Source organism: Grammomys surdaster, unplaced genomic scaffold (genome assembly GCF_004785775.1).
Source record: "Grammomys surdaster isolate TR1022 unplaced genomic scaffold, NIH_TR_1.0 147, whole genome shotgun sequence".
In the NCBI taxonomy this organism is placed as follows: domain Eukaryota; kingdom Metazoa; phylum Chordata; class Mammalia; order Rodentia; family Muridae; genus Grammomys; species Grammomys surdaster.
In genome coordinates this window covers 362,155-384,847 of record NW_021604605.1, presented here as the reverse complement: position 1 = coordinate 384,847, position 22,693 = coordinate 362,155, and the positions used below count along the sequence as shown (strand labels likewise).

At 43.1% G+C, this 22,693-nt stretch overlaps 1 protein-coding gene across 2 annotated transcripts in view; it reads right to left on the bottom strand.

Annotated features, from left to right (window-relative positions):
• Nucleotides 1-22,693, bottom strand: part of Plac1 (placenta enriched 1) — a 171,181-nt gene that overhangs the window by 32,062 nt on the left and 116,426 nt on the right. The window contains exon 1 of one of the 2 annotated variants that reach the window (XM_028765026.1): nucleotides 12,563-12,681. The exons of the other annotated variant lie outside the window; for it this stretch is intronic. The gene's annotated coding sequence lies outside the window, so the exon portion shown is untranslated. Of the gene's footprint in view, nucleotides 1-12,562; nucleotides 12,682-22,693 lie in introns of those variants that run through there. 2 annotated transcript variants of the gene reach the window in all.

The window sequence follows — 22,693 nt, the reverse complement described above, 5'->3', positions numbered from 1 at the left end:
ACAATCACAACAACAACAACAACAACAACAACAACAAACCACCCGAAAATTTTACCAAACAAGGAGAAATAAGAGAAAGAGGTGGATGACAGTAATGCTAAGTAAGCGAAGTCTTCAGCCTTTATAGCAGAGAGTCGGGCGATAAGGGCTACAAAGGATAAGTCAGGAAGCAGGAGTCTAAACATTGCTTAGAGATTATATAGCAACCAGCAGAGATGCTGAAAATAGGGTCTGATAAACATGAGTGTCTCCAAGGAGGAGGAAGAGGAGTCCTGGGGTGGGGAGCTTGCTGGTTTTCTTTTTTGCTTTCCTACAAACTCTTTGAACCATTTGAAAGTTGTAAACACCATTCACTTATTACTTTGATTGTAAAAGATACGGGGTGAGAATTGACTAGGATGAAGATTGGGGGACCTGAATTCTAAGGCTGATGTTTCACAGGTTGAGCACCAGCTTTTATCCTCTTTTGGCCTGGGTTTCAGTATGATAAAGGGGCTGGACTAGAGAATCTCTCATAGCTATTGAAAAATCCCAAGATTTGATCATTTTTACAGCCATTATTCTATGTTGTATTTAAAGCTAAGAAATCTTGGATTTTCAAGCTGGAAGGGACTAAGCCACCCAGTTAAACTGTTACTTTTTAGCCACCCAAGAAAACAACACAGAGACTGGATAAGAGCTGCACATGAAAGGGCAGCAGATTGCTAACCTAGACAGGGCTGGAGCTCAGGGCTCTGGCCATTGTACTAACAGCTTCTCCCAGACCTAATGGAATCACTGGTTAGCATCAAATCTGGAAAAAAAAAAAAAAAAAAAAAAACCCGGGGAAAAACACCAGCGGTGGGATTCACATGCCGACATGGCTCCCTTTAGGCTTGGGAGATGAGTCAGCATTTTGGAAGTGGTCCCTGTTATACCATGAATGATGTAATGCTATAGCAATCCTGAAGTCCATCAAGGCTCTGCTCAGGTCTAATCTGGGGGACTCTGGTCCTTAATAACTGTCTGATAAACGTCTTTAACAGCTACTCCTGGCCCACTCTGTGATAGGGATCTCTTCTCTCACAAACAGCACCATTCTCCTCTCGATTTAAAACAATGGGTTTGTCTGTTTTTCCTCAGCAGCCTTTTATCTCTACAACCTCTAAACCTTAGCAGCAATGTTTCAGTGAAATCCATCAAGTTGGAAACTGACCTCTCTCTCTCTCTCTCTCTCTCTCTCTCTCTCTCTCTCTCTCTCTCTCTCTCCCTCCCTCCCTCCCTCCCTCCTTTTCTTCCTTTCTTTCTTCCCTCCTTTCTTTCATATTTGTTTAAGTTTTTATGCTCATGTGGCAGTCAGAGGACAACTTGTGGGAGTTGGTTCTCTCTTCCCACCACGTGGGTCTCAGGGATCAAATTCAAATGGTCAGGCTTGAAGGTAACTGCCTTTACTGGTTAAGCTACCTTACTGGCCCCAGCTGGAAACTGTTGATCAGACATAATTCCAATTTTAATAAAAGGTATCTTAGCTGGGCAGTGGTGGCACACGCCTTTAATCCTAGCACTTGGGAGGCAGAGGCAGGCGGATTTCTTTGTTCGAGGCCAGCCTGGTCTTCAGAGTGAGTTCCAGGACAGCCAGGGCTATACAGAGAGACCCTGTCTCAAAAAAACAAAACAAAACAACAAAACAAGTATCTTGTTCTGGTTTAGCAATCCTAGAAGAGTTGAAACTGCCTGCCAATGATTTTGACCACATTGTCTTTCTCAGGAAGACTGTCCATGTGGCTCAGCACCAGGCTGGAAACACATCCCTCCTGCTAAGCATCCCTCCCTGTTGTCAGAGCCGGCAGGCTCACTAGCCCCTTGTCACACAGTCAGAGCCGGCAGGCTCACTTGCCCCTTGTCACACACACTCTGAAGTTTACTGAATAAGGACACCATTATGCCAGGCTCTCATTGTTTCTCAGTGGAAACAACATGGCCCTTTATGAGCTTGAAGCTCACTTCAAAGGGTGTGGCTATCATTCAGGGATCCTAAGGGAAGGCTTCCTTGGAGAAGTATTCACAATTCCATTCTAGCTCTAGAAACTTCTCTAGGGTAGAGGGAGTTAGTTTTATTTACCCTTTGAGGAAATACTGTATATTTTCAAATCTCCTGAGAAAACAGTTTTTCTATCAATACCCCCTCTCTTGCTTGGCTCTCAGCCCAGTTCTGAGGCCTGCCTTACCTCTGCCTGGCATTTGCTTCATAACAGCTGGCCCAGGGATCTCAAACACTTAGCTTCAGCTGCCAGCTTAAGAAAGGAGAAGTCTCTGTAGTTGAGCTGTGACAATGACAGCATTTGTTCCAAATACTGGTATTCTCAAAATCAACAGCAGTGACAGGCTCCAAAGGGGATCATGGCCAGTCACTGCCCAGGGGTGTTCATACATCCAGCTTTGACAAGAAACAAGTAGTCAGCTTTCCATTCCACACTAGAGTAAAACAGGGGACCTGCCCGAGGGAATGATGGTCATTCTCCTCAGGACTACAACCAAGACAGTTGGGTCAGTGCACACTTGTTTCTGTGACTTACCAATTTATTGATTCAGCTAGTAGACCAATTACCTAGCATATATAAACTGGGCATGGCATTGTCTACATGGCATCCTAGCCCTTGGACTGTGGAGGGAGGAGAATTAGGAGTTGAAGTTGAAGGTCAGCCTGGGCTGTATTTTCAAAAACAAAACAAAACATCAAAAACAACAACAAAAAGGAGATGACTTCTTTTTTTTTGTTTTTGTTTTTCGAGACATGGTTTCTCTGTATAGCCCTGGCTGTCCTGGAACTCACTCTGTAGACCAGGCTGGCCTCGAACTCAGAAATCTGCCTGCCTCTGCCTTCCAAGTGCTGGGATTAAAGGCGTGCACCATGGCAGGAGATGACTTCTTAGGAGGGAAGAAATATCTCAATCCCCTATAGAAACCTGACAAGAAGACATTGGCTAACACTATCTTCTAAGAGCTGAGTAGCATTGCTATGTGTCTTCTCCCAGCAAATATTGACTACATTAGGCACTAAGACTCTAGAGGCGCTAGGACTCTGGAGGAGCACCAAGCCTGTCCTTCCGTCTGTCTTTCTTTTTCTTTCTTTCTCTTTCTTTCTTTCTTTCTTTCTTTCTTTCTTTCTTTCTTTCTTTCCTTCCTTCCTTCCTTCTTCTTTCTTTCTTTCTTTCTTTCTTTCTTTCTTTCTTTCTTCCTTCCTTCTTTCTTCTTTCTTTCTTTCTTTCTTTCTTTCTTTCTTTCTTTCTTTCTTTCTTTCTTTCTTTCTCTTTCTTTCTAAAAGATCTCTAAATAGCAAGGCTGGTCTGAAATTCACTATACCCATAAAGATGTACTTCTGATCCTCCTGCATCCACCTCCCGAGTACTGGGGCTGCAGGCATGTATAAGCACACCCAGTTTTATGCAGTGCTGAGTATGGATCCCATAGACCTGTGCATGTCAGCTACTTGGTCTTCTGCTGTGTGTAGTTGGATGAGGGACCATCAGTTTCAACATTTTCAATTTTTTGTCCGTTGTGATAGGATACAAATAGAGGAAACTCTATCACTTGCTTTAAGGCCTATGATGTGATCTATTTTGGAGAGAGTTCCATCTGTTGCTGAGAGGAACATGCATCCCACAGTGGTTAGGTGGAGTATTCTGTAGATGTCTTGGAAGACCATTTGATCTAGTACATTTTAACTCTGAAATTTCTTTGTAAATCTTTTGTCTGAATGATTTATTTTCGAGAGTAGGGTACTAAGGTCATCTATTTTTGTTTATTTGTGATCTAGATCTCTCTGTTTGTTTATGCCCGTTAACACTTGCCTTATGAAACTGAGCATACCAATATTGAGTAAATAGATATCCATCATGGTTCCACCTTCTTGATAAATTTTCCTCTTTAATAATATGTAGTAATCTTACTTATTGTTTCTGACTAATTTTTGGCTGCTTTAATGGCTGTGAGTATCATTAGCCTTACTTGGTTTGGGCTTTCATTTGCATATCGACTTCTATGCTTTTATTCCTAGTCTCTGAGCATCTTTTCCAGGAAGGTGGACTTTTCTAAACAGTTAATCTTCTTTCAATCTGATTCAGCCAGTTTGTGCCTCTTAATTGGAGGGTTAGAGCTGTTTACTTTTACAGTTTATTACTGAAAGGTATATACTAACTCCCTCCCACTCACTGAGAGGACTGGGTTCATTGCATTAGGAATGCTTGATTCTTTCTTAATTCTCAGTTATTTATCCAACTTTTTGACAGGGTCTTATTGTGTAGTTCTAGCTAGTCTGGAACTATGTAGATCAAGCTGGACTTAAATTCACAAAGACTGGCCTTCCTTAGTATTTATCCATTCTTCTAGTGATATTGATAGTCTCCTAATAATTCCTCCTCCTCATTCTCCTTCTCCTTCTGTGCATAATATTCCTTTAAGTGCTTTCTGCAATGCTGGCTTAATAGCATAAATTACTTTATGAAGACCTTTCTATTCTGTTTTTGAAGGAACTTTATTGCTACCTAAGTATAATGTTCCTTAACCTTGTCTTCAACCCCTGATACTTTTTCTTCTACCAGGTCTAGGCTTGTGGGAAGGCTTTCTACTGAATGCCGTATTTTATTTACTGAGAAGCTGCTTTCTGCTTTCACTAATGGACAGGACAGAGATGGGGTGTAGTAGGCCATAGATGAATTCTATTATAGTTCTTCTTTCCTCCCAGTGTGTAGGATGTGGCTACCACGGGTTAAGTCAACATCAGTGTGTTTTATTTTATTTTTGAGACAGGGTTTCTTGTAGCCCAGGCTGGCCTTGAACCTTCTATATAGCTGAGAATGACCTTGCACTTCTGACCCTCCAGCCTCTACCTCCTAGTGCAGAGATTACACGTATGTGGGCCACCACACCCGGTTTATGTGGTTCTGAGAGGAAACTTAGGACTTGATGCATCCTAGGCAAGCATTCCACCAACTGATCTCCATCCCCAGACCCTTATTCCCTGCATCCCTTTCGAAACATCACTTCTTTGTGTATGTGGGGCCGCTGGTGGCATCTAGGAGCTCTGCAGCATGTGGGCTTTGTTCAGGTTCACACTTACCCCAGCCCAAGGAGCATTCCTCTAGATGTGTCAGGGAATCAGGGAAGCCAACAAAGCATGGAGATTTGAGGGGACTCATCTCCTGCCCGTGGCTCTCAGAGATTTCTGAGCCTGTCTGTCAGGAAACCAGCTTGTAGGTGGGAAATGCTGGACAACTTTCAAACAATCCATAGCAGGGAAGGCAGTTCTAGAGGCCACCCCACCTATCATGGGCTCAGAGTTCCCAGATTGTGAAGGTATCATTTGGTGATGGCATTTGCATGTCACCCTAGAGGCCAGAGCTACCAACTTCCTTGATTTCCAAAAGCCTGAGTCTCTTATTGCCTAAACTTCTCAGTGTGTTTACATCCAGCCCTCTCCATCTCTATGACTACCCACCCTGGGCTATTTCCTACCCAGACGATATACTTTGGCAGTGTATCCTAGATTTCCTATTTGATTGTTCCCTGATTTTGGGTCTCCTGAGTAGTTTAGTCTCAAACAATAGTCCCTTTCTCAAGATGGTGCCTGATTACAATTCTCTGAGTAGCAAAATGGATTCGGAATACACCACCATGCCTGGCCATGAGAAATAGATTAATATTAGCAGTCTACTATATTTTGCCTCTTTAACATAGAAATGGTAGATCATTCTCATATATATGGTGATCTTTCCATATGTGGTGCATGTGTGTGTGTGTGTTCATTTGTATCTGCATATGTGTGTATGCATGCACACACATGCACATGTGTACTCTCATACACGTACATGTGCATTTCCATGCATGTGGAGAGCAGGTGTTGATGTTGGACATCTTCCGTGTCAACCACGTTTCATTTTGGTTTTTTGAGACAGGTTTTCTCACTGAATGTGTACCTCACCAATTTGGCTAGGCTGGCTGGCCAGCAAGCTTCAGGGATCCTACTGTCTCCACCTCTCTGCCACTGCAGTTCCGGAACTAGAGGTGTACACTACATTTCTTTTAAAACATATGGTAGAACTCTAACCTCAGCGCTCTTCATGCATATGTGGCAAGGACTTCAGTGACCGAGCCATCTCCATCACCCCTGGTTATTCATATTTGAGTCTCATTTCTTCTAAAGTTGCCCATCTGCCATGGTTTTTCTAAGGCTCTAGTATTATCATGAAGTTTTTCAGAAGCTAAGAGAGAAGACTTTTTCTCAGTCCCATATTTCTGTTCTAACACCAAGCTTCCCTTAGGAAGCTCACTCCTGACACCTTTGCCATTTCCCCTGGTCCTTAGCCACACAATCCAGACAAGAACATTTTGCACATGGGAATACAGTAATCTCTTCAGGTCCCATGGACCCAGAGCTAGCTGGGATGCTAGGCTGAGCCAGCAGGGAGAAGACTGCTAGGCTTGAGTTTGTCAGTCAACATGACAGGACTGTAGTAATCCTGGACTCACAAACTCACAATTTCTATGAAATGATTCACGTTAAGATGGCAGACACCACTTAAGCATTCAAAAATTTTACTATTTTATCTTTATGCCAAGTTATTTTATATATCCATAGAAGTCATGTTCTTGAATAATACTTAGGCAAAGAGTTTCAAGAAAATCGTCACCTAAAAGGAAGTAAACTGTACAGAAGGTGAGATGGCTCAGAGGGTAAAAGGTCTGGATGCTAAGCCTGAGTTCCATATAAGGAAATGCACACTGTCTTCCCTAGCTTCTGTTAGCCCGGAAGCTACAGAGGCAAGTAAGTCAAAGGCAACCTAGTCAGCTTTGTATACTCCAGAACCCTTCTAGTGGAAGGAGAAAAGGAAGTCACACAAACTGTCTTTTGACCTCCGTGTGCACAGGCACGCATATGCCTCCATACACAGGCATGTGAACACACGGATGCATAGGTGAATATAATTTAAAATAAAGTAGAACATAATTTGCATGAATTCATTTTTTTTTTTGAGACATGGTTTCTCCGTGTAGTCCTGCCTGTCCTGGAACTCACTCTGTAGACCAGGCTGGCCTCGAACTCAGAAATCCGCCTGCCTCTGCCTCCCAAGTGCTGGGATTAAAGGCGTGTGCCACCACTGCCCGGTGCATGAAATCATTTTTTAATTTCATTTTTAATGAAAATTTTAATGAAAAATTTTAATGAAAATTTTTAAAAATTTAATTTAAAAAATTTTTAAATTTAATTAAAAAATTTAATGAAAATTTTTAATGAAAATTTTAATGAAAAATTTCATTTTTAATGAAATCATTTTTTAAGGAGCAAATTAAAGAATGTTAGAAGTATCTTGTTGCTAAATGTCCACTAACTTCAGCTCCTTTATGTATAAAATGGAAATATCACACACACACACATGTACAATGATATGATTGTCTGTTTACAAAACCCAAGACATGCTTGGTGTGGTAGCAGACACCTGTAATGGCAGCACTCAAGAAGCTGAGGTAGGAGCATCATGTGATCTACACAGTGAGACCATGTCTTAGAGAGCAAACTGAAATATAGTTAGTTGTGCTGGTACATATCAGAAGGGTATGCTGAATAGGTAGAGGGAAGAGGATCCTGAATTTGAGGCCAGCCTAAGCTACATGTTTGGGTTACTGAGATGGCTGAATGGGTAAATCCCTTGCTGCATAAGCATGAGGCTAGAAGTTCAGCTTCCACTCACATTAAGACAAAAAGCTGCAGCCGTCTGCCGCTAATGCCAATGAGTGTGAAGACAGGCATCTCCAGACTCAACTGCCTAGCTAGCTCTTGCTGACGTCCAGGGTCAGCAAGAGATTCTTCCTCAGTAAATAAACTGGTGGGTAACTAAGGAAAAACATTTTGACACTTACCTCTGGTCTCCACATGCATACACTCCCATGTGTACCACACACACACACACACACATATGAAACAATGGAAAGAAAAATAAATTAACATCTTGGTTTTAGCCCGGAGCTCTGAAACACAGCCATTTGTATATAAGGAAGTGTATCTATACAGAAACATACAAAGAAATGTACATTATCTACCCTAGTCTCTGTTAGCTCTGAAGCTACAGGGCTCTAGTCATCCAGCAAAGGAAAAAAAGTCATTTTTCTATTCCTTTAACATTTGTACACATAAAATCAGCAATCAGCATGAATGCATGACACTTTTGCCCTGCCACGCCCCCAAGCTAGACAAGTCATTCCCACGTGGAGTCTAGGGTCTGTGGGTAAACTTCAATGGTCAAGTGTGTGCTTTCCTTCCAAACTCATCCCGGGGCCTGCCTCCCTATTAGCAATCTGCAGTCACGATACAAGGGGATTGGGCTGGGCGTGGGCCTGTCCAGCACAGAAAGCACGTTGAAATCTTGCTTTGGAGTATCACAGGAACCTCCATATAAAGCCACCTTAGTTCTATTTCCAAGTGAAATGTCCACTCTGAGAAAGAACCAAGCTTCTTCTGTAGCTCTTACTTCTACCCTTTTAATTCTGGAACGGGGACTCTCTATTTCACAAGCCAGGATTAAGGCCTGTGCAGGCTGGGAAGTGGCTTCTCACAAGACCTGGGACACTAAGTAGAACCCCAGAGACTGAAGAGGGAACCTGGGAAGTGTTCCTTTAGAATACAAGGCCTCTCTTAGACACAGGCAGTGACTCATCCGTCTGTTAGGGTCATTTCTAGACCAAAGAGCCCTCTGTAAACCCTTTGGGGAAGAACTATTTTTTCTAAGTTGATAAAAAGTCTCCTGGGTCGGTGAGCTCAGTGGGTTGGTGTACTTGACACCATGCCTGAAAACTTGGGCTTGATCCTCAGAACTCACATAGTGGAAGGAGAGATCTGGCTTTTACTAGTTGTCCTCTGACCTACACATGTGGGCTGTGCTACACACACTGCCCCCACTGCAAAATAAATAAAATACACCAATAAAATAATATCTAAGTCTCTTTTCTGTTACTCAGGGATGGAGTTTCTTCCACCTGGTTTCCTTAAAGCAGAGTAAACGGCTCCTGCATTGAAAGGGGGCACCAGGCATGTAGGTGAGAAGGCCATGCCCTAAAATGGCTTGCTCCTTACAGGGAAGTAAATTTGCATGACTCCAGGCAAAGGTTCCAGAATTCAGCCACCTCTTTCCTCATTCCACTTGCATTTCACACTCTGACCACTGACACCCAGCCCTAAAGAGAAGGAACGGAGTTGGAGAGGTCATGTGAGAACTAGGGAGATGAATCAGGAAGTGAGATCCAAAGCTTATTAGGAGGCCACTAATAAGCAGCATTCTCCACCTAGTTTTCTGCTAGAAGTTTGATGATTTGAACTCTTATACTTTGGTATTTCATTAACTCTGAGTTGATTTTGTGTGTGTGTGTGTGTGTGTGTGTGTGTGTGTGTGTGTGTGTGTGATGCAAGATAAAGGTCCCATTTGATTCTTTTGCACGTGGCTATCCACTTTGCACAGAATCATTTACTGAACAGGCTACCATTGTCCAGTGTATCTTCTTGGCACCCATAGAAGAAAAAAATCGCTGACGGAATATTCCCGGGTTTATTTCTGGGCTCTCTATTCTTTTTTATTGCTCTCCATGTGTGTGGTTTTATGCCATTACTGTACTGTTTTGGTCACTAGAGTTTTGTCATATATCTTGAAATTAGAAAGTACAATGGCTCAACCTCGCTTTTCTTTCTTATGGGCTTTTCTCATATTTTGCTTCCATAGAAGTTTTAGATTTTTCCTATTTCTGTAAAAAAAAGAATGCTGCTGGAATTTTGATGAAGATTGTATCTAATCTGAATATACCTTGGGTATTACAGAAATGTTACGAGCATGGGAGGGATTTGCATTTACAGATGCCTTCTATGTCTTACATGACCGTTTTATAATTTTCACATACAGATCCTTCACTTTCTTGGTATCTTCTCCCACAGCTTCTCTGCTTCTCTCACATGGCTATTTGGTTTGAGGACCCAGTAGCAGCAGGGTAGGAAGCCCTTTGGACAAGTATTGTGGGCTAAAGCACCAATGGGAGGTTTTGAGCTGATTTGACTGATCCAATTGTTCTGGTTTTCTATAAACACAGCCTAAATCCCCACATGGTAGAACTTTGGGGTTCAGGGGTCAAACAGCAGTCCCACTGGAGCAGAGGATACTTGAGCAGGCCAAACTCCATCTTTTGATAAAGTGACAAAGGTCCACCCATTTCTGTTCCCATGCTCACGAGCATGGTCCCATGGTGGGAAGGTGACTCCCACGCAGATGTGTAGCCATCCCCTCAGAAAAAAGGCTTTGGGGCTTCTTAGTGATTTGCCTACGTCAGAAAGACACTGTTGGCGCCTAAAGCACCATCTCACTTATTAACTCCACAGCAACCCTGCTATTATCCCTATCTGTCAGATGAAGAAACCGAGGTTTCAAGCGATTAAGTCACTTGCCCCAGGTCACGCAGCTGTGCGTTTCTAAAGTTCAGTCTTTGTAATAAAGGTCTGCCTTAGAAAGGACACCTGGTGTTGAGAGCCAAGGACTTGAATATTTTTTATCTAATTCCTCATTCCAGTCTGCCTGGATCATCGAACTCCTAGGAGCTGGGTTCTAACCCACTCCGATCTCGGAGTCAGTCCCTTTACTAATGGAAGCATGGCTATCATTGTACAAAAAGGATGAGGGAAGAATGGGGTTCTTGCCCAGGTATTTATCCTATAGGGACAGCAGAAGGAAGTGAAGCCGTCCTTGTAATAGAGAGAAACATGACTGGCTTCTGAATAAACAGCAGTTGATTCATAAACACAATTACACTTCTACTCCTTTTAAGACAACGATTACTCACCTGTTTGAATACGGACCCTTTAGGAATTTGAGGAAAGTTATGGATCCTGTCCTGAGAGGAACAGCTAACCACAAACCTGAAATTTTGCACATAGTTTCAGAGAAATTTATTGAGCTTCTTGTATGCTATCCAAGAGTAACAGACCCCAGGTTAAGAACTCCTGATTTAAATGAACTCACTTCTATGCTTTAAAATGTAATAAATCAGAAAACAATGACTCCTTTAAATAACAAGGCAACCTAGGGCACAAACTCCAGGTTTTGCTTTATCAAACTTTTGTTTTAGATGCCTAACTGCTTGCATGAGACATATTTACATCTCCTGTTCCTCTAGTTCTCTGTGAAAGACATAGATGACCACTCTAAGGACTAGCCAGAAGACAGAGAACCTATGCATAGGGCAGTAGTAAATTTCTTTTGTTACTAGAGGTTGGGCAGCCACTAGACAGCAATGACTTCATTGGATGGAGACTGGCTTATGTGACCTTAACAGTCCAAGCCAACACCTGAGGACAAATGCTCTAATCCCAATGTAAAAGCAGTATAGAAGTGACCACAAATCTGTTCCTACTAAGCAACTGATGGCTTCATGAGAGGCCAGAGGCCTGATAGGGGCAGACTCAGTATACATTGGCCCTCTCACCAATGTCTGTGGTCAGCCTTCTTAAATTAGCCAGCCCATGTTATTCCAAATAGCAATTGTTAGTTCCTTGCCATCTAGAGGCCCCATTGTTCTTTTACACAAATATTAGATAATCCAAACCCAAGTCATTCCAAGACCATTTCCCCCTGGGCTCTTGGGTTGTGAGTACACAAGCTCTTACTGTAATCTTTACTAGAATTGTTAGTTGCCGCCCGATATTTCTTCTCCTAATCTACTTCCAATGTTTAAGCTGTCACATAAACAGTCACAAAGCACAGATCTGATACAGATGTTGTTCTAGAGCACTTTCCTCTTTAAAGATTTTTACTTGAAAGAAAAGAAAACTATGCGGTGTGTTGGAAAGTACTCTGGACCCAGGGCCCTTGGTCCGCCACGCACTTCTCTACACCTCTCTGAGCCCCGTTTTCCATTATTAAAGCCGAGCATGGAAGTTCACACTTCCGTGTGTTTGGGAAATCGAGGCAGGACCACAAGCTCTACAGCGTGTGCTAGGCCAGCCTGGATAATACTGTGAGACCCTGTCTCAATCCCTGGCAGTAAAGGATACTTACAGTTTCTCTCTCTCTCGGACAGGTGCCACAGAAGACTCAGGGAAGGGAGCGAACCCACAGATCATGTATCAACCAGTAAGCTTTGGAACACATGCGAACTCAAGACCACTACTTCACCTAAGCTTCACACAGTCCCAGGGGCCACACAAATCCTCATTGTTCTGTCATGTATTCATTTACTCTCTTGCTCCCTCTCCCTCTAGCTTACCCAGAAAAAAAAAACATGTATCAAGGCCATATTATTACCAGGTACTGCATGCATCTTGTGAACATTTTCTTTTGTGTATACGGAGTTAGAAGCAGACTTAGCAAAGTAAAGAACACTTCAAAGCATATACTGCTGCATAGCAAAGAACTGGACTAACCCCCTCTCCCCATCTCCTTTCCCCTCTCCTTTCTCTCTTCTCCTCCTCCCCCAGACTGCTTTTCCATTGCTCCACGTTTCTTGTCCCTAACCTCCCCCACCCCGCTCATTGAAATAAGAAGTCGTTACTCACTTAAAAAAAGAAATCTTTGGCTCTCTGAGAATCTGAGGCTGTTAGTCCTGTTCTCTCCGGGTCGAGCACGAGGGAAGGGCTAGGAGAGGATGAGGCAGGTCCCTTAGCCTTTACTCTTCCTGAACTCTTCCAGTTATATATATGCCTTTAAGGAGATGCCTGAGTGTGCTCACCCTCTGCCTTTTCCCGCCCCCTTTCCCAACTCTCAAGCTGCAGAGCGAACCTGTGGCGCCCAATGCACCAGGTGTCTCCAACTTCCTAATTGAGCAAGGCAGGCTCTCTCTCAGCCAAGAGTCTTGAAATATTTATCCAAATTTTGGGTTCACTGGATTAATGCCTTAAGCTGGTGGGCAAGCCCACTGAAGGGCAATGTTCCTGTCCTAAAATTGTCCAATGTCTGTGTGGTATTCAGACCTGAATATGATAACTTCACTCCAGGTTGCGATTCCCCAGAGTGCGCCCTGGAGCGAGAAGCCTGCTTACATTGTTTGCAGATCGCTCAGCGTAATGATTCAAGGTGGGCTCAGGACTGAAGCTGCCTTGAGATAAAGCAGATCAGCTCCAATTCACCCCTGGGGGAAGGCCTCTGAGCTGGGGAATGTGCAAAGCCCCTCCAGTCAGGGGAGACATCCGCTCTCCTCTGCTTTGGGCTCTACCAGTTGGCAGATGGAGCCCTGTGCAAATGCTGGCCAGACCAAAATGGTGCCGAGACAGCCACGATATTGTTTAGAAAGAAAGAAAGGAAACATCTGCAAATGCTGCCTTGGTGCAGCACAGGGACAGCCTGCTGCTTTTCCTCACAGGCCCACAGTGGGCTAGCTCCTGACTGATCAGAAAGGTTCCCCTGAAACAAATACATCTGAAAGATATTTTCCATCCCCCAACAGGAAATTCTTGTGTTTAGTCATCCTTACTACATGGGCTGAGTCAGCAAGCTCGGCTTTAACCACAGCTGCTTTCAAATGGTAAGTTAAGAAGACCAGTTAGTTGAGTGAGGAGCACTTTGGCTGAAACACTTTGACAGCCGGAGCTCCCAAATCGGATGGATAAACTAGAGGAATTGCAATTTGGGCACTGCTCAATACCTTTTCAGTCCTTCTGGGTGGGCCTCAATTACTTTTTAGTATGTTTGTACTACAGAGCATTCCAGAATGACTAGAGACAGCGGTCTGTGTACCTTTAAGAGACCACTATGGTGCCGCGGTGTGATCTTTGGTTTAGTCTTTAAATCCTGGCTTTGTCAATAATTTGCTATAGTACTATAGAGCAATTGTCCCCTCTCTCCAGGTTTTTAGATTCACATCTTTAAATAGGAGGCTTGGATAAGATCATTTCTGAAGGTTCTTCCTGCTCTGGTGGCCTATCATACAGTGCGGGACAAATGGCTAGCTACTCTTTCCCCTAGTTTACCTAGGGAAACACTGCGGAACCGGTTTGGGATTCTTCCTCAGCATTTTCCCACCTGTGGCGAAACATCTCTGAGTCTGACCGTGGTCTGTTTTCTTTCCAACCTCCCTAGACATGGAGAACCCCCAGGGAACATTCTTTTCTAAAAAAATACTTCTGCAACTAAGAGTTTCAAGCCTGCATTCTGTTAAATCTGAAAATGTAGGGGACAATTGCTTATGGCTCAGGTTTCAATGGCCACACTTTCTCCCCTCATCTGAGAGAATTTTCTTTTCTTTTGGTCACTGGTACTGACTCACAGACCTAATGTCAGCTCACAGGGAGAAGGAAAATGACGCATTCCAGAAGCACACACATGTTGTCTGGGACTACTGAGTTGTCCAAGGCCACCAAGAATCTTAGACACACAAAACCAGTACAGACCCATGTAATGTAACCCTACAAATTCTGGTGTCCATCTCTGGACACAGGAGACCAAGGGTCAAAATAAGACACTGGCAGAACGTTTACTGGCTGTGCATCAGACAATGTTGCATGCACGTCTCTTGCTCCTCTGATATTTAATCCCACTACTCTACAGTGCTATGATCACTTCCTGTTTTACAGACTCAGAAACTGAGGGGCACAGTGGTAAATGACCTTTTTCTAGGTGAAATAGGTAATAAACGGAGGAGCTGGAGTCACGCTCTAGATCAGCCAACTCTGGAATGTGCGCCTTCACCTATCACTGCTGCCTCTGAGCAGGTCAGCATTCTGGCAGGAGTAAAGATGGTGCTGACAAAGTTATCTGCCCATCTGTCTCATGTTTCTGCCTCTCTTGTCCAGGACTGGTGCCTACCTTCCTTTCTATGGCATCCTGGACCCTTTCCACAGAGAAGAAAAAAAAAAGCCTTCTCCCTGCTGATCTGTAATGTGTTCACTTTATGATCCTGGAATGAGTCGCATTTTCCTCTTAAAAGGGAAACACAAAAAAAGGACATTATATAAAATAGCTTTCCCTGGAGCTAAGAAACTACTGAAAACTTAGCTACATCCCTCTTTGATGGTAAGTCTATTAGATTAGTCAAATGTCAGAGTTTAGGGAGAACTGATAACTTGTGTAGCCCGGGTGCTTCTCAGGATGGATGAGGGAACTGAAGCTGAGACAGTGGTCCAGTTACCAGATACTCGGGCCAATAGTCTGCCTCCATAGTTTCTCTGTATTCCAAAGAAAGTAGGAAACAAAAATTTACAGCTAGCTCAAAGCAAGGAGAGGAAGAACCTAATTTCTACTCTGCCTGTGGCAGTCTTCCAATTCTTAGACACTCATGAAGTAAAGGCCAGAAGACAATCATTTTAGCTGTGAGACAGTTTTAAGGGGTCATTTTCTGGGAGAAGGGTGCCCTGGCCTTCAGTTGTTCCAATTGTCTGTTCTCCTCCACATGAAGCCGTTGCTACAGCTACTGTATCAGAGATTGTGGGTTGAGAGGGCACTTTAAAGATGGGGAGAGGGAGGGAAATGATAGAGCTGGCTACTTTGTAATTTCCTCATGAGTTAACCTTACTTATAAGGGAGTCTAGGAGAAAGAGTCCCCTATATAAGAGCCACACTTTGCAATAGGCTGAAACATAGGCTTTCAAAAGTAGTGACAGAGCAACCAACTGTCTGTGCATCTGTGCACCATACGTATGCTGTGCCCTCAAAAGCCAGATGAGGGTATTGGATCCTCTGGAACTGGAGTTAGGCATCATGTGTGTACTGGGAATTGAACTCGGGTCCTCTGGAAGAAGAGTCAGTGATCTTTATCTCTGAACCATCTCTCTAACCCTCTTAGGGTTGGGCTTGGTTTGGTTTTCACAGCAGGTCTGCTTACCTAATGGATCACACCCAACCACACAAATGATTGCGGAAAGGCCCCTCCGTTTAAAGACAAGTTGTTCAAAAATTGTCCTGATGACTGTGATCTAAAGATAATTCCCAAAGCTTACTTGAATGAAAACTGAGTAGAGCCATCTTCCTTTTTAATTTTGAGCGTGTAGATGTTATTGAAATACTTTCAAGCCAAAGGCGTATAAAATATTAAAGTAAAATTTATAGCAGTATAAATTTTCACTAATCCCAATATAGAAGTCAATATGGAAAAACTAAGAGAATGACCTGGGGCTTTGCTTGTGGTTGAAGCCTCCCAGGAACTGGCCCAAAGGAACAGTAGCTTAATGGCTGTTTTCAAAGAAAACTAGCAGATCATCCACATTCTCTAGTGTCAACCCACAATGTATTTTCCAGTTCTTCCTTCTAAGTGCCAAACAAAAGTGCCAGAGTACAAAACTAAAAGGTACCAAATTGTAAAGCCTGCCTGATGTGCCTGCTAACTGAGCCGATTCATGCAGGAAACCTTATTAAGTGCCATGTCTCCCAGCCACAATGATAGGAAGACTTGAATGGATCATTACACAGCCACGTTGTATTTTGGGGCTGAGTCTATTGCTGCCTACCAACTTTCCCATGTGGAAAGAACGGCGACCACACATCCTCTTAGAAGCAAATGAACTTCCTCTTTGCTTTATAGGATGGTTGAAGTCTGATTACCTTTCATAATCAGCCAACCTCTTAATTCATCCCAGGTTGCAGCTAAGTTCCAAACCATGGGAGCAGTTTAGTTTAGGAGGCAAGACCAAGGTGAAAGAAAGATAGGGGTATTTGTGGGAGGGAGTGTAGTATACTGGATTGCCTTGGAAGAATTTTCTAGGTAGTCAGTACTTCTAAGCTCAAAAAAAAAGTATCTGCTTTTGTAGTGTTAGGGGATGACATTTCATTGCAAAAATAAATGATTTGGTCATTACCATTTCATGGTTGCTGGCAACCACCCTCCTCTGCTTTCTAACAATTTCCATTTTAGGCACTGACAAACCCTTCAAAGCTATTCAGCCAAATATCCACCCAAAGTTGCGTATTTGGCAATTTCATAGGGATAAATCTGGGGCCTCTGGGTGAAAAACAATTGCCAAAAAGAGTTACCTCCTTCTTTGTTAATTGTTAACAAACAGATCACCATAAACAGTCACAGGGGCTCCATGGGCAGCTATGTGGGAAAGAAAGGGAAAAAACAAAACGGAAGTTGTTGGCAGTGGCTGCTTTCTTGGCTCTGGTTCTTGCTCTTGGTCTCCGCTGCTGCTGCCTGTATTTTTCCCAAAGCTGGGTGCTGCCTCAACTGTTAACTTAAGCAATGCAGGCCCAGCTCTCAGCAGGCAAGCATCCCTCACAAATATAAAGCTATGAGTGGGAGTAGAAATCACAGAGGGATGAGTCTGTAGGCCTTCTGCTTTTGTTGGAAGCTAATCTTATCCAACTGGCTGAACGTACAAGCAGGCGTTCACCATGGACCCTCTCTGGGAAACATACAAGTTGACTTCTGGAACGGACTTGGGACCCCAGCCCCTGAGGAACCCCAAAGCCCAGAGAACATTGGTTTGCCAGTAAGAAAGTTGAAACTCCTTCCTGCTTGACCAGTAGCTTCAACTGCCTGCCGAAAGATAGTTCACATCCATATCCCTCTCAGTCTTAGAGGCTGGAATGACCAATCCCCTTCTCTTCATCCAGAATTTATCTATCCTGACCCCTCAACTCAGGTCCTACTTGTGTATGTTCTTTTCTGAAACACCTATGCTTTCTTTCCTTCTTTCCTCTCTCTCTCTCTCTCTCTCTCTCTCTCTCTCTCTCTCTCTCTCTCTCTCTCTCTTTTCTTCCTCTTCCTCTTCCTCATCTTCCTCCTCCTCCTTGTCTAACTCATACTACTATTAGTAATTAAAGGCAGCTTTCCACATCCATGGGTTCTGCATCCATGAGTTCTGCATCCATGGGTTCTGTATCCATGAGTTCTGCATTCATGGGTTCTGTATCCATGGGTTCTGTATCCATGGGTTCTGCATCCATGGGTTCTGTATCCATGGGTTCTGCATCCATGGGTTCTGTATCCATGGGTTCTGCATCCATGGGTTCAGCCAACTGCAGATTACAAGTGTTTTCTAAAAAGTTGCATCTGTGCTGAACATGTCCAGCCACCCCACCCCCACTCCCCACTGCCTAAATAATATATATTCATATGAAATTTCCAGTGAATCAGGTGTCATAAATAATCTGGAGATTATATAAAGTACCCAGACAATGTGCAGGTTATATGCAATGACTATAACATTTTATATAAGAGATTTCAACATATACTCATGGGGGCATTGTGGAACCAATCCCCAGCAGATGACACTGAGTATTTGTGTGATTGCTTTCCACTCATCTCTCCTATGAGGCTTACTGCACAGGGATGCTTGTCTTTTATTAAATACTGTATGGCTGGTGTCTACCACAGTGCCCGTCACATAGTAGATTCTCCATAAACATTTGTTAGAGAGAGTAAGATGCTAGTACCATTCTTTAGAAATTTAAAGCCAGCCTATTGTTTCTACTTGTAGGCTCAGTCTCTGAAAGCTTTTTGTGTTTGATCCTGTTGCATCCTGTCTGGGAAAGGTAGCTGATCCCAACTGTCTCCAACCTCACTCGCTCCTGGCTCCTCCTTTTCACTTGGTTCACGATGTCCATGATCTAGGCATCAGCACCAGAAAGCTTTACTGGCTAGAGGTAGTTGCTTTTGAGGATGTGCCAAACAATGGCTTTAGCTGCAGCATTCTGAGATATCATCACTTGGAGGGCCACATTATTATATTTAATACTCAAGTTTATCTTACCTTCCTTTTGGGGGCTATTTTAAAGAAGTTATTTGGATTCCCTGACTAAACAATATGGGCAGCCTTCTCAACAACAAAGAAAGCCAGGTTGCTGTTATAGCTGAAAATTGTCCTAATTTCAGTTTGTCAGCTTTCCTCCAGGAGCCCCTCAAAAAGCTGTCTGCTCTATTAAATGACAGCCATAGCCATCCAGCTGCTCAGAATGTCAGCAGAGGTCCTTTGCCCTAAAATGAAGTAATGAAGAGGGATGAGGTACCAGATCGCCAGCAATTGAGAATGGCTCCCAAAGGGTTACCACACCTTCTGTTCTCTCTTCTTGTCATTAGTTTCAAGGAAACTGGCATGTAGTGGGAAGGAAGATGGAAAAGGCCTCCTGCTTTTAGATCACATTTCTGAATGGTGATAAATCCAGCCACTTCTGCTATTCCTTCATATTACCAGAGAGGGTTTTCACTATTGCAAGTTTAAAAAGAATTCCATTATGAAGATCTCCCCAGCTAAAGTTTACTAATATTTAAAATGCTTTGAAGCTGGGTGGTGGTAGCCCATACTTTTAGTCGCAGAAGAGGCAGGCAAATCTCTGCGAGTTCGAGGCCAGCTTGTTCTACAGAGTGACTTCCAGGATAGCCAGGACTAAACAAAGAAACCCTATCTTCCTGTTTTGAAAAAACAAACAAAAAAAGCTTCCTCCCTCTCTCTCACTAGGACAGGGTCCTAGACCCAGGTAGCCAAGGTTGGCCTCAAACCCACTGTATAGTAGAGAATGTCTTTGAAATTCTGATCTTCCTGCTTCCAGCTGTTGAATGCTAGCATGCATGATTTTATACAGTGTTGGAGATTTAACCCAGGACTTCCTGCATGGTAGGTAAGTACTCTACTAGCTAAGCTACATTTCCAGTCCCTAAGGTAGGTTTCAGCCTAGAAATGTCACTTCTGGGGCTTGGTCCTACATACTTATATGACCCCACTGCCCCCAACATGTGCATCTCAGGTGCTCAACAAAACAGTATTGGTAAAATGGTACAACCCTAGAATGGGATTCTTAGCAGATACACAAAGTGCAAGATCTAGTTGCATTGTTTTAGGAAGTTCTCTGCATTGTAAATGACATAGGCCAAGCCAGACATGGTAAGATACCATACCCTTTTTGCTGCTTGTCATTTCTTCTTCGCAGCTATTTCTCCGAATCTTTCTTCTCATTCCCTTTCACAGATTCAGCCTCCAAATGGGCTCCTTGGTTGCAGGGCATCTATTTTCCCATTCATCTTTTCTTCAACCAGAAAGAGCGCTGTAAAATCTTACCTTCATCAATCTCTCTTCTGTTAGAGGAAGTATGCTAACTAACTAAGCCACCACACTGATGGAGGCAGGATAAGGGAGTGTGTTTAAGAATGAAAGGAAATCTGGATGAGCCGAGGAGGTCGATTGGTTCCTATTTCTCGTAGAACAAATGACTCAATCTTCCTGAGCCTGTTTCCTCATCCAAAGAGGTGTTGTGCTATTGTCACTACCATAGGAAGAAAAACTAAGGACGGAAGAAGGAGATGGGGAAAAAAAACAATGTATAGAACTCACTCAGCACGGTGCTTGACACACAGAAAGTACTCAAGAAATGGTAGCTGCTGTTAACATTATTATTGTTGATAGGCCAGAAATTAATTTGTTGAAAATTCTTCATAACTTTATAATGCCCTTTGGAAGGAGATTTTTGTATTTTTTACATGTTTACTGTACAGTATCCTCTATGGACACTAATCTTACCCTTTTTTTTTGTCTGTTTCTTCCTAATTTACATTACAAGACCTGTCCCTCTCTTTTGCATCCAAAATTTAGTTGGCATGTTTAAGTGCCCTGGGGCCATGACCTTTAAGGAGTTTCTCTATACACTTTGATCATATGACATCCCTTCCATGCCTTCTGTCTGCCCTAACTATTTTGCTTTAATCTTTCTTGTCTGGCCTTGTTAGACAGCTTCCCAACATCCTCAGCCCTTTCCAGACTTCATCAAGACTTCTTTGTGGGGCTGCTTGTTTTGTGTTTCTCTTCTTTTGGATCAGGTATCTATTTTATTCCATGAATCCTTTAAGACAAAAGGGCTGGTAGCTGCTGCTGCTGCTATGTGAATGTATTATGCCAGTTTGTTGTTGCATCAGCAAAGTAAGAGTGTGTGCGATCCTGGTTTGGTCTGGTTCTGGCCAGTTCTCAGGCTGGGCTCTTCTCTGGTGTAGAGAAATAAATTAAATAAATTCTTAAGGTTCTGCATGCAGACATTCTGCCTGATGGTTCTTTCTTCATACCTGCCCCAGCGCCTGAACTGGGCTGATTAAAATTGCAAGGAACTAGTCTTTGGGATAGGTTCATGTATTTCTTAGAGCTCATCTTTTGAAAACTCTTCTCTTCTGTATTAACTGTCATAAGAATCAATGGATTTGACTCATACCAGGAGTCACGGAAGCAGAGGTAGGAGAATTGCTGAGTTTAAGGTCAGTCTGTTTTATCTAGCAAGTTCCAGACCAGCCAGGGATATATATATATATATATAGGGAGAGAGATGCCGTCTCCAATAATATAAAATAATAAAATAAAAATAAAATAGTAAGTAAATAAATAGAATTGGTGTTCCCCACTACTACCACCCTGGTCCCCAGCTCAGCTCCAAGTTCTAAATCTCACTTATGTCAGAAAACGTCTCTGCGTTGAGCTCCGGTCAGTTTTGATGGCAAAGAACATTTTTCTCCATCACCACCTCTACTCTCAGTAATTGGCATCCTCACACATTTGCCTGTCTTGATGTCTCACAGGCAAATGCTGACTGGTTGATTATTTGCTCTGGTGATTGTAGCATGCCCTTGCTTGGATTTTGTCTCTAGGGTCTTTTTATTGAGAGTTTTTATATTAAACATACACTAAGTCCCAAGCTTGATTTTTAACTGATCCCACATGAAGGAAAAAAATTCAACTCATAACATATGAGACACATCTGTTCTGCTTATTTGAATTCAGGCTGTACCATTCTTCTTATTATAATAGACCTGACTGTTGACTATCAATATTTGTCTCTTTTAGTTCCACTGAACTTTCCAAAATGCTGCCCCCCCCCATTTCTGGATCTTTTAAACACACATCTTGGAGTCTATGAAACAGTGGAACTTTTTCCTTTACTCTTTTTCCCAAGTTCTGCTGTGGGTCTTGTGTCTTGCGCAGACACTTGGAACATGAGAATCCCTGTCAGATGTGGCCAGTCATCATTTTAAAGTTAGGTATGAGCTGGCCTGTGGTACACACTCATGATCCCAGGACTTTGGAGGCTGAGGTAGGAAAAATTTGAGTTTAAGGCCAGTCTGGACTATGTAACAAGACCTTATCTTGAAACAAAAACAAACAACTATCAAAAACAGTCTAGGCTTGAGGTATGCGCAAGTCTTTGAGGCTGCCTCTCAAAGCCCATTCTAGACCTTGTTTGCCAAGATAAGCTCTTTAGTTGATAGGAAAGACTTGACTTATCTAAGTGTTTACCTGCATACTGGAACCAAATGAGCTGAGTAAGACCTCCTCTCCAGAACCTCCAGATGTGTCTGGATCAGAGGCTCATCTTTGATGTCAGGACATGCTGGTGGTATCTGCTAACCAGCCACGATTTGTTTCTACTAACCAAATTCAAACTTGCATATAACCTACTCAAAAAATAAATTTGTTCTGGGTGGTAGTGGCACACATCTTTAATTCCAGCACGTGGGTGGCAAAGACAGGTGAGTTTGAGACCAGCCTGGTCTACAGAGCTAGTTCCAGGACAGCCAGGGCTACACTGACAAAGCCTGTCTCATAAAACAAACAAACACAAAAAGCAATCCCAGCACTTGGGAGGCAGAGACAGGCAGATTTCTGAGTTCGAGGCCAGCCTGGTCTACAAAGTGAGTTCCAGGAGAGCCAGGACTACGCAGAGAAACCCTGTCTGGAAACACACACACACACACACACACACACACACACACACACACACACACA